Consider the following 14,098-nt stretch of genomic DNA (forward strand, 5'->3'; position numbering starts at 1 on the left):
GTCTCTCACATGTACCTACAATCTTGTAAGTCCCTTCATACCATAGGAACTTCAGTTCATTTCCTCGTCGAATATTTCGAATATTTTTTGGACGTTTTTGGTGTTTTAGCGAGCAACACTGACGAATACGGCGGATGACGGTTTTGACGCTATATATTATATTTATGACGCTGCCATTTAATAGATCACTATACACGTGTCTGCATGAACTTGTTTATTGGAACTTATTGTGTTAGTAGTATAATTGTATATGACAGCAGTGCAAAACTTAAGGACAAGGTAGATAAAGCAACATAACATACCAATTATTTGTTGAAAATTAATGTAACTACTGTAATGTGTTCCTGAATTCTCCCACACGTACGTAGTAACCTTGCATGAGGTCAGCGCAACTATAGAGCTAAATGGGTCTGGCCGCACAAAACGAGGCGGTTTAAGGAACGGGACAAGACAGTGTAAGTCAATCAGTTAGCTGTTACGGTGCGCAGTGGTAGTATTATTCATTACCACATGGCCCGGAGACAATATTTGGATGACTTCCCACTGGCAAAAGTCATCGAGAACCTGTAGGAAAGACGGTGTGTGACGAGTGTAGCCTAGGTGGTTGATAATGTTCACAACAAAGTTTCACGTACATGGAGAGGCACTGCTGCCTGAAGGAGATTAGGGGTTCGACCACGGTTATCCACAGTAGCAGATGATCGCTACATTGTGCAACAGGTAAGAAGAGACTCAATTCAAACGGCGGGTGCAACTGCAACAAAATTTAACAGGACTTCACGGTACCCAATCTGACGTTCCACAGCGGCAAGGTGTCTGCATGCGGGTGTTCTGTTTGCCCGATGACCATTACCTTGTGTTCCGTTGACTCCCGAGCATCGGCGGAACCGTTTGCGATGGTGCCAAGAGCATCAGGTCTGCACCGACGAGGAGTAGGGTCGCGTGCTCTTCTCAGATGAGAGCAGATTCGGTCTGAGTAGTGATTCTAAACATACCCACATCGGGCGAGAGGTGGAAACACGCAATGCACACAGCAACATAGTTGAACATGATCATTTGGTGGTCCAAGTGTTATGGTGTGGGCATTATGTTACATGGGGGTACCGACTTCGATATTATTGAACGGGGTACACTCAATGGTCAATATTATTTTGGCAGTGTACTCCTTCCCCATGTGCGTCTTTTCATGGATGTATTCAGCCCCGACTTCAATTTTATCGATGACAATGCACGACCGCATCGAACAGCGCAGGTGTAGGAACTCATGGAACAAGAGGATATTGGGCGAATAGACTGGCCTGCCCGTTCTCCGGACTTAAATCACATCGATCACGTGTGGCACATATTGTCAGACGTATTAGAGCGCGTCCAAATGCACTTGCGATCATCCAGAAGTTGTCAACCGCGCTGATGGTGGAATGGAATGCTCTACCAAAAGAACTCTTTACCGAGCTTCTAGCTAGCATGTGAACACGTTGCAGAGCTGTCCGTGATGATCACATACCCTTTTAAGACTCGTGTCCTTCTTTTGTGATGTCCAGGGGACCATCATGAATACCCGTGACTTACGCGTAAAAATGCCATTAATGTGCGTCCCATCGCATATTTCTTTCATTTGCCTACCGTACCATACTATATGTATGGTTCAAGTTTCACCGACGAATGTTACTTGGCAGTGACACAACATGTGAAAGTTGGTTTCTTCCTTAAGTTTTGCACAGCGTTATATGTTCGCAGGCTGCTAACAACTGCTAACAACTGCTAACAGTTCATCGAGGTCAATATAAGTGCTGGCTTCTGCGTTTGACAAGATCCGACCGCACCTGCACTACAGGTGTAAATAAGTGTTAGTTTGCAGAGACATTCGCCATAATGACAGGTTAGTCAATTAATAAAATATCATTTGTATTTATAATAATATAATAACTATAATTCACAGAAATTATGCAATTGTTTGTATGATGGTGCACCGGTTATGCGAATAACTTAATTGGTTATATGATGAAGCTGGCCATCTTATTGTGAATTATTCAAAACATTGAATTGTATTTACTCAATGGGGATAATAACTTGAAACAAGGTCGCAGCAATATAGTCTCTCTCATAACCATTTAAAAATGTACTTTTTCATGAACTGCCGATGGCTGGTGTTTTATCTGAGATGAAGTGTCACCTGATCGATATGTCGCAAAAAATTTATATTGCGGAATTTTCATGTAACATTTTCAGTTGAAGGTAAAAGTACATGGATTACTAAAATGTACAATTCATACATATGCAGCACTGAGCAAACTGACTTAACAATTTAAAATAATTGTTTGGGATCTCCAACACCTCCACCTCACACACACACACACACAAACTTAAATGCTCATTAGAAAAATGGTTGATTTATAGACCAAAAGTACTGTATACCTTCAGAAACAAATGTTACATTATATTTTGAAGCTCTGTTGCCTCCATGGCTTAGGCGGCAGCGCGTCGGTCTCTCACCGCTGAGTTCTGTGGTTCAAATCCCGGTTACTCCATGTGATACTTGTGCTGTACAAATCGGAGGCGGGACAGGTTTTTCTCCGGGTACTCCAGTTTTCCCTGTCATATTTCTTCCAGCAGAACTCTCCAATATCATTTAATTTCATCTGTCATTCATTTATCATTGTCCCAGAGGAGTGAACAGCCGGCACAATTCCTATCCTTACCGCAAGGTGAAGCTTTCATTCATTCCCTTCCTGATACGGTCGAATGACTGGAAACATCCTATGGATTTTCATTTTTCATTATTATGCTTTTATTAAAAAGTACATCGCAATTGGGAAATATCCCGGGAGCAATGATCACTGAAGGTAGTTGTGATGATAAAGTAAAGTAATTACACAACAACTACAACAACAAGAATACAACAAGCGAACAATAAAAGTACATCCACAAGCACTCTTGGCCCATGAATTTTCCGGAGGCTACGTCTTTGAACTTTCTCCAGGTCAGCCATGTTGCCTTCCCTGTTCATCAGTAAGGTCTCCGCAGGATATAAGAACTGGGGCCTGACAACCTTCCTGTAATGGCATATTTTAGCGTTTCTCGAAATCCACATCATGTAATATTAATGCATTGTTTATTAATCCGATTTTGTCTAAATAAATTGTGTTTGATTTTATTCTGGTTCCCCGCAATATTCTAGGAGTTATCTATTGTTGGTAACTGATATATACAAATGTTCTATACATAAAAGGTACGTTTTTAATTTACCTCTGTTTTTTCATCGTCGAAAATAAATAAATGAACGAATAAATAAGGACTATCCGTATTCTTAAATTGTTACAAATAATTCGTATTATTTAGATCTCATGCTGGTCAACCACCTATTGAACTGTGCCGTATTTTCCTTCTACTGATGCACAAATGTCTAGAAGTGGTCTTTTGGATGGCACGAAATTTCTGTTATTAATCTATTGCTCATATTTCTGTAATACAAGTGAAGTCAGATTAAAACAACATTCAAGTGCTTTCACTTAGAGGTAAAGTGCGGCATTTTGATTTAAGAGTAATTTACAATTGAAATAAAGATGAGATGGAACGGTCTCCCGAATTGATCGAAAGATGTGGATCCATGGAGTGACGTAGTGATATCTCAGAACGTGAGTACAGAGAGAAGAAATACGCTAAGTGCCGGATGCCACTAGTTTCATCATTTTAGAAACTACAATTACAACCTGTGTCTCACAAGGTTCCTATGACTGCTGTGTAGATGAACCGTACAAGATTTGTGCTGTACGCTGGTTTGACAATGGTGTTGTTACCCTCATCTCCAGTTAATTTGGGATGCATCCCTTAGGAACTGTGAAATGCTGTACAGAGATATAGATCAACCAAATGTAGCTAAAATATTCAATACCTACCTGGGGGGTGTTGATAAGATGGATGACAATATTTTCACTGACACGATTGCAATCAGAGGAAAGAATTGGTATGTCCCTATAATCTTCTGGATGTTTGACGTAACACAGAACAATGACTTTGAACGGGAAAAATCAATGGGATACTCATCAGATATATTTAAGATCCGCAGAGAATTTGTAAGGTCAATTCCAATGAAATATGGCTCACCAAGGACCAAATCGCCTCGGATAATACCTACGTCAGTACGAAAGGAAAAGACGGAACATCTCATTGTCATGCAGCACCACGCTCCATGATAAGGTTTTTTTTTTGGAATTCCAAAGGGCTTAAGAGGATTCAGACTGAATTCTTTAACATTCTGGATACAGAATCAAACAATTGTAAAGATAAATTTTCGGAGGAAGAGAACATCTTCTAACAGAACTTGTTGTTTAGTATGGTATGAGGTACGTAATAATGGAGCATTTGGAGCAGGATTTGTCCTAATCACATTTTATAATCATATATTAATAAAAAGTGTCAAATGAGCAATTATTCTATGTATGAACTGCAAAATAGCCTAAGAAATAGAAAAATTCAGCTCATTTCTAAAGACACAGTATTTGGCCGCCGGGTCGTTACCGACCCATATTAATAAGACAACTGATACATATAATAACATTATTTAATGCATATAATATGAATTATGTATCTCTAAGGACTACTTTATTTGAATATCATAACCCAAATTATAAAAAAAGAGCTACGGGCATATATGGGTTTTAATGAACGTTTTTTCGTTTCCCTTGCAATGAGAGAATAATGCAATTGAGGAAAATTTGCTAATTTCACGTATGCGAGAATAGAGTGGCCTTTCCACTCCTCCAAAGCATTGAAGTAGGTGGACGTCTTCAGAGCAACATCACAAATGGGTGGATGTTGTAATTTCAGTCTTTGGAGACTACGAGCTCGTATGTTGTCCAGGACAGGTAGCAGAGGATACTTGAAAATGTCGTTCTACGCTCGAACAAGAGCACTGGATCTTCGTAAGTCAGGATTTACCTTCTCATTACCCTACACGTGTCGCCAGGGAGGTGCTAAGCGAGCAACGGCAAAGGCAAGCAATATATCCTCGGATCTCTTGGCTACCAAATTATGTCAATGAATATTGACATTTAATTGTACAAAAATAGGATAAGTACAATTTTTAAATACAAGAAATCTAGCCTCAAGGAAACATACTTTAAACTTCCTTCCTTCAGTCTGTTAGAAGTGGCAAATGAAACCCTCAATAGTGCTGTTTTCCGACGAGGGGTACTCTTATTTTTATTGAAGTGTAAAATAAAAAATTAATAATTATTTTACTGTAAAATGCCACGAATAATCAATACAATTGCACTTAATGACTTTAAAAGTATGTGCTAATGCTGCTAAAAGAATACTAGATCCAATGTTTGGAACGGAACAATTAATTTAGTCTAATACGTAGATTTAATACTGAACAAGATTTTCTTCAACTGACTGAACAGCAAAGAAATTCAATGCGTGATGTCCTCCGGGACTGAATTTTAGTACATATGTTCGGCCAACGCCTTGCAACCTCATTTCACAGGGTAGGTTGAAATAGCAGTGTTTAAAGCCAACCATCGAACCATAGAGGAACTGAAAAGCGAAACTCGTACCGAAATATTGAAGGTTCATGAGGCAGTGAACCGTAATACCATCCCATGCTATAACGCTTGCCTATAGTCGAGAAAGAGCACTTTAGACACCCAGTGTAATGAGGTGAGCCTTATTGTTTATAGACCTGTTTAAAAGTCTGATTAATAATTCATCGAAGTAACTGTGCCAGCGAAGAGAGCTTGCAATAACTATACGTATTCATCATTTTCATGGTTCTTAGCCCACTTGAGTGCTTTCTCTGAACTTTGAGTTCCAGCAGTAGGATTTCAATATATGACATAATACAGACATAGAATAGAAACAAAATTCAACGTTATTTTGAAACTACGTCAAAGAGATTTCCATTTAAGAAATTCCTATTAATCGATTAGGGGCGATGAATCGCTTAATTCCTTTCTGTTTTTAGTTCTAAACACTCACAGTTGTATCAATGATCGATAAAACAGCAGAACACCATTTGATTTATAGCTTGTCTTCTTTCTGTTTCAACGTAGTGGTGACGAAATTCTTCTCATAACCACACGGCAGCTTTTCTTATTTTGGAAGGCTTCTTTTGCTGCCAGTATCCTTTTCTTGATTTCCGAAAGGGATCTGTTATGATAGATAATTAAACGACACAAATACGGGAATTCTATGTCTGTTTCTATCCGTGCGTTATTTAATTTTAAGTGTTTTCTGCCTGTAGGCTTCTTTTTGTCTGTTACCATGAATTTTGTTTACATTTATTATTAGTTTATTTCTTTCTAAGGGTTCTTTTTATTGTTCTTATCATCTTACTCATATCTTTACAGGAATTAGCTAAGAGAGAAATATCATCCGCAAATCGGTGACTGTGCACCCCTTTAGTGTGCTCGTGCATAACTTCACATAATTACAGGCAATTCCTGGTGTAATTTTTCCACTAATTTGCAAAGTAATGTATATAAAAACTGAAAAATTTGGAGAATTCTTCAACTGTGCAAATACTTGTTAGATTTGTTAAACTAGATCAGTGTTTCTCACTCAAAATACATTAGCCGAACTGAAAAATATTACATTATTCGTTAAATATAATTGAAAACGGAATACATTGAAAATCGGAGTTTCTTTCTAGAATTCTACATACTCCGAAATTTACAATATACTTATTTATTTTCCAACACTTGTTCCAGTAAACTGTGATGAGTATTTTTCGGTCCCTATCCTGCCATATAACAACTAATGGATGAGTAGCTTGTCTTCAAACTGTTAGTGATTTATAAATGTTATCCACAAGTCTTCGTTTATAATCTCTCTGTGTCGCCAGACGTAAATAATGACAATGATGAGGGACCGTAACTCAGTAACAGTTTTTGACTTCATATAAGAATCCATTGATCAGAAGAAGAGGAGCATAAAAATTATCACTAAGTGTAATGTTTACAGGTGTATTGTTTTTTCGTGACACTCTCTTAATGAAATCGATAGAATAAAAAAAAGGCTACTAGGTTAATTCGTTCCTGGGGACTTAAATTTCCCTACACGTTGAAAGCCCGTCAGAAGTACATGTAGCACGTTCTCGACCTTCATTAGGTTCCGATGATAATCCGTTTATTTGTCTCCTGTGATGTTTTCGAGGCAGTGAAATCTCTTGTGTTCACATCCAGATTGTTCGCTCTAGTTCCTCTTCAAACATTCGACAAAACTGTGATCGAAATGCGCGAAAGATGCTTGATTACTTACACCCATTGTGTGTGTTGTTAATGATAATGGGATATTCGTCTCTAGTAATAAATTACATTAATACTTTTCCCATCCTGATTATAACTGATGCGATCCGAGTAGCTATTCAATACTGTTGTTTTATACAAGCAAGCATCGTATGCTTCACTTGGTCCGCAACCGTCAGTTATCATTTCCAAGAAGACACCACCCCGCCGCCTTTTCGAAAAACATTTAACGTTATTTCACTCCGTAAATTATTACATAAAGAGATGGACAAATGTAGCGAAGTAGAACTTACGTGGTGTGCTATTCAGTGAACCATCCCTCAGATCCAGGTAAAAACCCTGACCTGGGCCGGAGATCGAACCCGCTGCCTCCGCATAAGAGGCAGGCACCCTACCCCTACACCACGGCTCCGGCGAATTATTGTATTAGTGTGATAATAATTATTGAAGTCTGTCAAGTACTGTTGTACGTACCAATTCTTCCGAAAGTGATGTTTTGCTGAAATACAGTTTTATATCCGTATGCCTGAAAAGTGCTGAAAACTGTTGAAGTGGAGACATTTCTGTTGTTGTTGGATTTGATGTTTACTGAAGTATCGGTTCTTCCACCACGGAAGTAGAGGTCTATGTCAAGCAAAGTGGGAGAAGTGGACGAGATCTGCTTAATTAATTGGAGTCTGTAATTAGAGTTGACGCAGTGCATGTTTGGTCCAATGCACCTCAGGAGAAAGATACCATCACTGAAACTCCACTAGACTAGGGGATAAAGAGTTTCAATAGCAAGGAACTACTTGTCGAGTTTTAACACTATGTGATTTGCATTGGTTGGGGCCATAACAGTGCCTTCAATCTGACGGAGTAATTACCCCTTGCATTTGAGAAGTTGTGGATGAAGATGTATTGTGTGAAGTAGACAATGAGGGGCGTGCGCTCTGAAGTCGTTCAGTTCGTCAAAGGGGTGGTAATCGTGGAACAATGCTCAATATTTTATTGCGATGTACTTGAAAATCATAATACTACTAATAATACTAAACAGGTAGTTTGAATTCTTCAGCAAGTGGACGAGAGAGCTGAAATTGTTTTCGTAAGTGAGGTTGGACTTGACGAAAATGGAGGTTCTGGAAGATTATATCATTGACGGAAATCAATTTAGACAAATTGCCAGAAACGTTCGCTGTTTCAAGGAGACTGGGGAAACGCTAGTGAAGAAAAGCGTCCTACACAGAACAGCAGAAGAAGGAAGTAGGAGAAACGATGAAAATATACTGGCAGAGATAGAAGGTAGAGGAGAATAAAAATACTGCAAAGATTTCCAAATGTGATCCACAAACGGCCGAAAAGAAAATTGAAAATATAAATAAAAATACTCTGACCATTTAACAAAGGTACGGTTTAGACCAGGAAGTAGCTGTGCACAACAAATCTTCAATGTGAAATCTCTCCCAATTAATAACATGATTTGATCCATATAACTGCTCTCTTAGAAATAGTAGAGGAAATCAAAATAGACACAAAAAAATTCGAGCATTAATAAAGAAAAACTGACACCTTCTCGAAAGTCAAACTGTTAGTAGAACCTTCAGAAGGATTTCAAATTAAAACTGGTGTGAGACAAGGGGGTGTTATTCAACAGCGCAGTGGAAAGAAAGTAGTAAGAGAAAGGAAACTGATCTACGAATCAGTTGTAATGGGGCTATCACACAAACGCATTGTAACAAAACCACTTAGCTTTTGCAGATGATCTAGTCTTGCAAGCAAAAATCCCAGAAGAAGGAAAAATATAATTACAAGATATTGAAAAGTGTGCGGCCTGAATAGGATTACAATTTTCCCTTGAAGAAACAATTGGATCACTAGTATCAAGGATGTGCCTGCAAAATTTCAAATATCCAGAAAAAAAAACGAATGAAAATAGTCAACAATTTTAAATACTTAGATGGAGTAATAACAGTGGCAGTGGTAGAGAATGGGAATTCACTTATCACGCAACTATGAATATACAAACTGTGCAACAAAATATCAGTATCTAGGAATGCTAAATTGAGACACTACAAAACTTTAATACTTCCAGCATCCTTATATGCAACAGAGTGCTCCAGTACCTTCTAAGTTAGAACTATAAGTAAAAAAAATTATGAGACCTATTTGGGAGAATGGAATATAAAAATTGAAACAAGAAAAATTTTTCCACAATAATCCACAGTTCTATCCCTTCTGGTAAGGAACTCAAGATTGAAAACATCCTAGGGATATTAACTACGAATTTTTCGTAAATAAAATATAATAAAGTATGAGAATATATTCTTTACTTATTCCTAAAATACTATCCTGTTCTTAATCATCTTAATCCGGTACATCAGATCGACAGTTTTTCTATTTCTACCACTTCGAGAGCTAATGTGAGTCAATGCAATGTTTCACTTAGGACTTTATAAGTATATTCGAGGATATATTTCTAAAAACCAAAAAGCGCCTGACGGTATTGAACCAAGGAACAATTACAGAAATAACTATGTAAATAAGTTCATTTGGCTAGGAATTGATTCGAAAAGAAAATGAGTAAAGAAACGAACGATGTAGACTTTTTCAGGAACTGCATTTAGGCCCGAAGTAATTTTCGTATTTTTTGTTCAGTTTGATAGAGCTATCCGAAACTCACATTTTGAAAACGTCCCGGGCTCTTTAGGCCTTAAAATTACTTTCCCTTTTTTTCGTAGTTTGATGACTTCTACATTGTCTGCTAAGGAATTTTTTCAACATTTAAAACATGGCATACCTTCAAAAAGAAGAAGATTAAAATTCTTGGGTCACTTGTACAGAATGGACAAAGAAAAAATAACAAAATAAATACTTAAACACTATGCAAAATTAAAAAAACCACCAAACCAACATTTTTCAAAGAAGATCCGGAACTACTTAACATTATAAATAACAAATTAAAATATACAATAATTTAGGAAAACAAAATTTGAAGGTAAATTTTCAGAAAAACGCAGAAGCAACAACACAGTACATGGACTGAGAAAAGAAAGGAACACCGAGAAAGCATAAAGAAGTTTCGGGAAGACAAGGAGAAGGAACCAGTTTCGTGTGGTCTTAAGATGGCCTAATGGAATTAATGAGTTAATTAATAATAACAGTAATAATTTAGTAAAAATAATCATTGCCTTTGCTATGAACAAGAAAGTAATAACGGGCGAGGGTGGCAGTTTCGTTAGCAAGCTGCCGGCAGCCCCACAGATTGTTTTCCGTTGTTTCCTATTTTCTCACCAGGCAAATGCTTGGACTGTACCTTAATTAAGGTCACGGCCGCTTCCTTCATATTCCTAGCACTTTCCTGTCTCATCATTGCTAAGACCTATCCGTTTCGGTGCGACGTAAAGCAAATAACAAAAATGAACAAGAAAGGTCTGATAGAAAAATCGGAAACTAAAAAAAAAAGAAGAAAGAAAGATCTTAACGAATATTCTTGGTTCTATTGAAGGTAAAGATGAATATACAGGTCGGTATAATAATGAGTTCTAGTCTATACTCATGTCCACAAAATCTCTGATGTAATGCTAAGAAGGAGAATTTCACTTCATGGCCACTTGCTAAGAATGAAACCCACACGATTATCGAGCCAGATATTGACCTAATAAAAGATAAGAAGACCCAGCCAACTTGGTTCAAGGAGGTGGGAAGGAACATGCAGGAGATGGGGATCAATTATGAAGATATACAAGAACGCAACACGCTCAGGAGGAAACTGAAAGACCACCAGGGCGTTCAAGGAAGGCCAAAGTTGGAGACGGGAAAGACGTGGAGGAACAAAAGAAAAGCGCAACAACGGCAATGAGTGAAGGAGCACTGGGCAATGATCAAACCCAGAGAAGGCCGATATTAACAAATAATAATAATAATATGAAGAAATATGTTCGTTGTTTGGATGAGTGACCAAATCGAGATTGCTACTATCAGCACTGGAGTTTAAACCTAGAATCTATGTATCATCTACTTCTTCCCTTCAATATCTTCAAGTATAGGAGGGTAGCGCTGACGTGGATTAATCTCAGTTTTCCATCAGGATTCCCTTCTCGATATCAACTCTTCGTTGAGGAATGTATTCACTTCTGCGATGTTCTGTGAATATTTGGAGTTTCATATGCTGTCTACAAATGATGTTGTGTATTGAATTGTCACGAAAAGCAAGCCCGTGAGATAAAGAGATGATCCGGACTTAGTTAACTCTCCGGCCACACCGGGAGTAGAATTTGTGGCCTTCCAAACCGAGGACAGAAACTCTGACAATTCAACCAAGGTGAAGAGTAAAATAGAAGCTTTGGATACCCCAGGTAAATAGCTCTACAGTCAAACGCGTAATAGACAATTAGTAACGATGTTAGAGCCGTGAAGAATGGTCTAACTGTATTATTAATTCAAGGGACGTACGATGACATTCAAAACGTTCTAGAATAGAAAGGTACAGATCGATTATCAATTTTAATGTGGTCTCTAGCCTTTTGTACTCTTACATAATTTAATTGATATTTTATGAAGATTACCTTCGTTCTGACAGGCAAACAATAACATTATTGTATTTCCCATCAAGAAAATTAATTGATCCATAATGGAATAAGCACAAGATGACCAGTATACAAAATGGAATTACTAAAAAGGATAAAATCCATTAGGATAATGTGTTCCTTTATAATTTACTTCTCCTCAGTTTATATCGAAGTGTCTAGGAAGTTGTACCTGTATAGCGTCTACCATCACAAGATACGAGCAATGGTCCAAATATTTGGCTCCTGTGATGTGTTTGAGTCGGTGAAACCTCTGATGTTCGTGTCTAGAGTATTCGCATTGGCACCTCTGCGAAGCAGTGGTGACAAGTACGCTCGCACAGTCCGTTCGAAATTGGAACTCACTTATTCATTATTTGTGCTATCGTGCCTTGTAGCACATTTTGTTTTATTCATAATACATATTATTGGTAGCTTCCCCATGAGTGTAACTAAAATAATTTACGAGGTATTTCAACCTTTCTGGAGATTCACAGCAAGTTTTCTAAGCTTCATATGGTATTTCGCTATAAGCCGTCACTTCCAAGAAGACGCGTACATACTGTTAAATCTGGCAGACCAATACCTACCGGAAGGTACGAAGAAATCAAACGGAAACATTAAATTTATTCCAATTATTCTCTTCTTCTTTTTTTCTGCCTTTCACATTGTTTCTATTCCGATGGGAGTACAACAGTTTGAATTATCATGTGATAAACTTTTTACAAACATCATTATGAATGAAATTTTTATCATCAAAATCCTTCAGTTTACAGAAATAGCACTTCACGTGAGGCATAGAGTGAAGTACTTGAATTATTGTCTTCAACAAGAAATTATCCTGTTACAAGAAGATTATGACCCTGATACTGATAAACACCTTTACTGGATGCAAGCTTCTGTTAACTCCAAATTTCCCAAGGATTGTGGGGATTACTCTTGGCCACAGGCTCTGAACAAGGATGGATTTTTGCTGTGGGACGATGTCCATTTTCATATAAACAATGCTCTTCTGGTCAAAGGGAGAGGAGATCCAAGGATTCTACAGCAGTTTCAGTTTGAGAGAGTCTATAATTTGAGGAAGGTATATTCTGTTCTACGTTCAGTAATAGACGTCACTAATTCATCGTTTGGTATTCCTCTAATATTCATTTTCTGTACTAACTTCATATCAGCCATATCCTATCAATACATAGCTTCCTTAGCGGTTCTTGACATTTCTAATGAGTGGCAAGCTTCTAAGTCTTTCACCATACTTGTCAGTGGATACTGGCTCAGTTATCTCATTCCTATGGTCTTGCTACTGACTCTGACAGGTGAGTTAGTAAACAGTGAGGCTGAAGAGTCCTTATTCTTCGTCGATAAGTTGCTTCTTCTGCGGACAGTGGATGAAGAAACTGTTAATGAGCTGAGGTCCTTCGCTGAAGATATCTCTCAGTCGAAGTTAAGTTTCCGAGCGAATGGATTCTTTCCTATCAACTGTAGTCTTCTGTACTCTTTCGTCGGTGCCTCAGCAACGTACCTCGTCATCATGTTGCAGTTTAGAACTGGAAGCTGCAAGTGATGTGATCATGGTACGAGGGTAGCTTTCAATACCTTGTAGTAAATGTTCATGTAGGCACATGAGTGTAATTGGATCACGCACTTTCACTCGAGATAATATTGAGGCGCATAATCAGGGTCCTCAAAACTAAAATATCCACTAAATTTTAGAACCAGTATTTAATATTTTTAAATGTTCGTTCACGTTAACATTGGGCATTCGGACTTATACCATTTGCAGAGAACTCTGCTGTATGACAGCGAGCCACCTGGTGACGGTCGTCCCACTACAGCTCCAACAGTAAGGCGTTTTTAAATTCAAACCCTCATTATTGTAGAAGACTTCTCGGGAACAATCGAGATTTTCTTCTGAAGATGCGGGGCAAAATTCTCAGCGAAACGTAGAGAGTTTCACCTTGTTTCCTGAACATGACATAAGCCCAGAAGCCGATTTCATGTTCGTTCATGATTGAGTTCCCCGTAAACTCACATTCGGTGGTCACTATACAAGTAGCCTAAGTAGTAAGTAAGCTCATGAAAGAATTATCTCGTAGAAGTCCACCTTTTCAATAAACTTCGTGATTTATTAAAACTCAAAATCGAAATCACATGCTAAAATATCTGGACATGTTTCGCCTATGATATTATAGGGATCTTCAGTCTTGCTAATCTTAACATTAAAGTTAAAATTGAAGAGGTGGACATGACTTAAGGGCTATCTTAAAATGCTACATAAATTGGCTTATAACTTCAAAGAACTATCAC

This window comes from Anabrus simplex, chromosome 12 (assembly GCF_040414725.1).
Source record: "Anabrus simplex isolate iqAnaSimp1 chromosome 12, ASM4041472v1, whole genome shotgun sequence".
Taxonomy (NCBI): domain Eukaryota; kingdom Metazoa; phylum Arthropoda; class Insecta; order Orthoptera; family Tettigoniidae; genus Anabrus; species Anabrus simplex.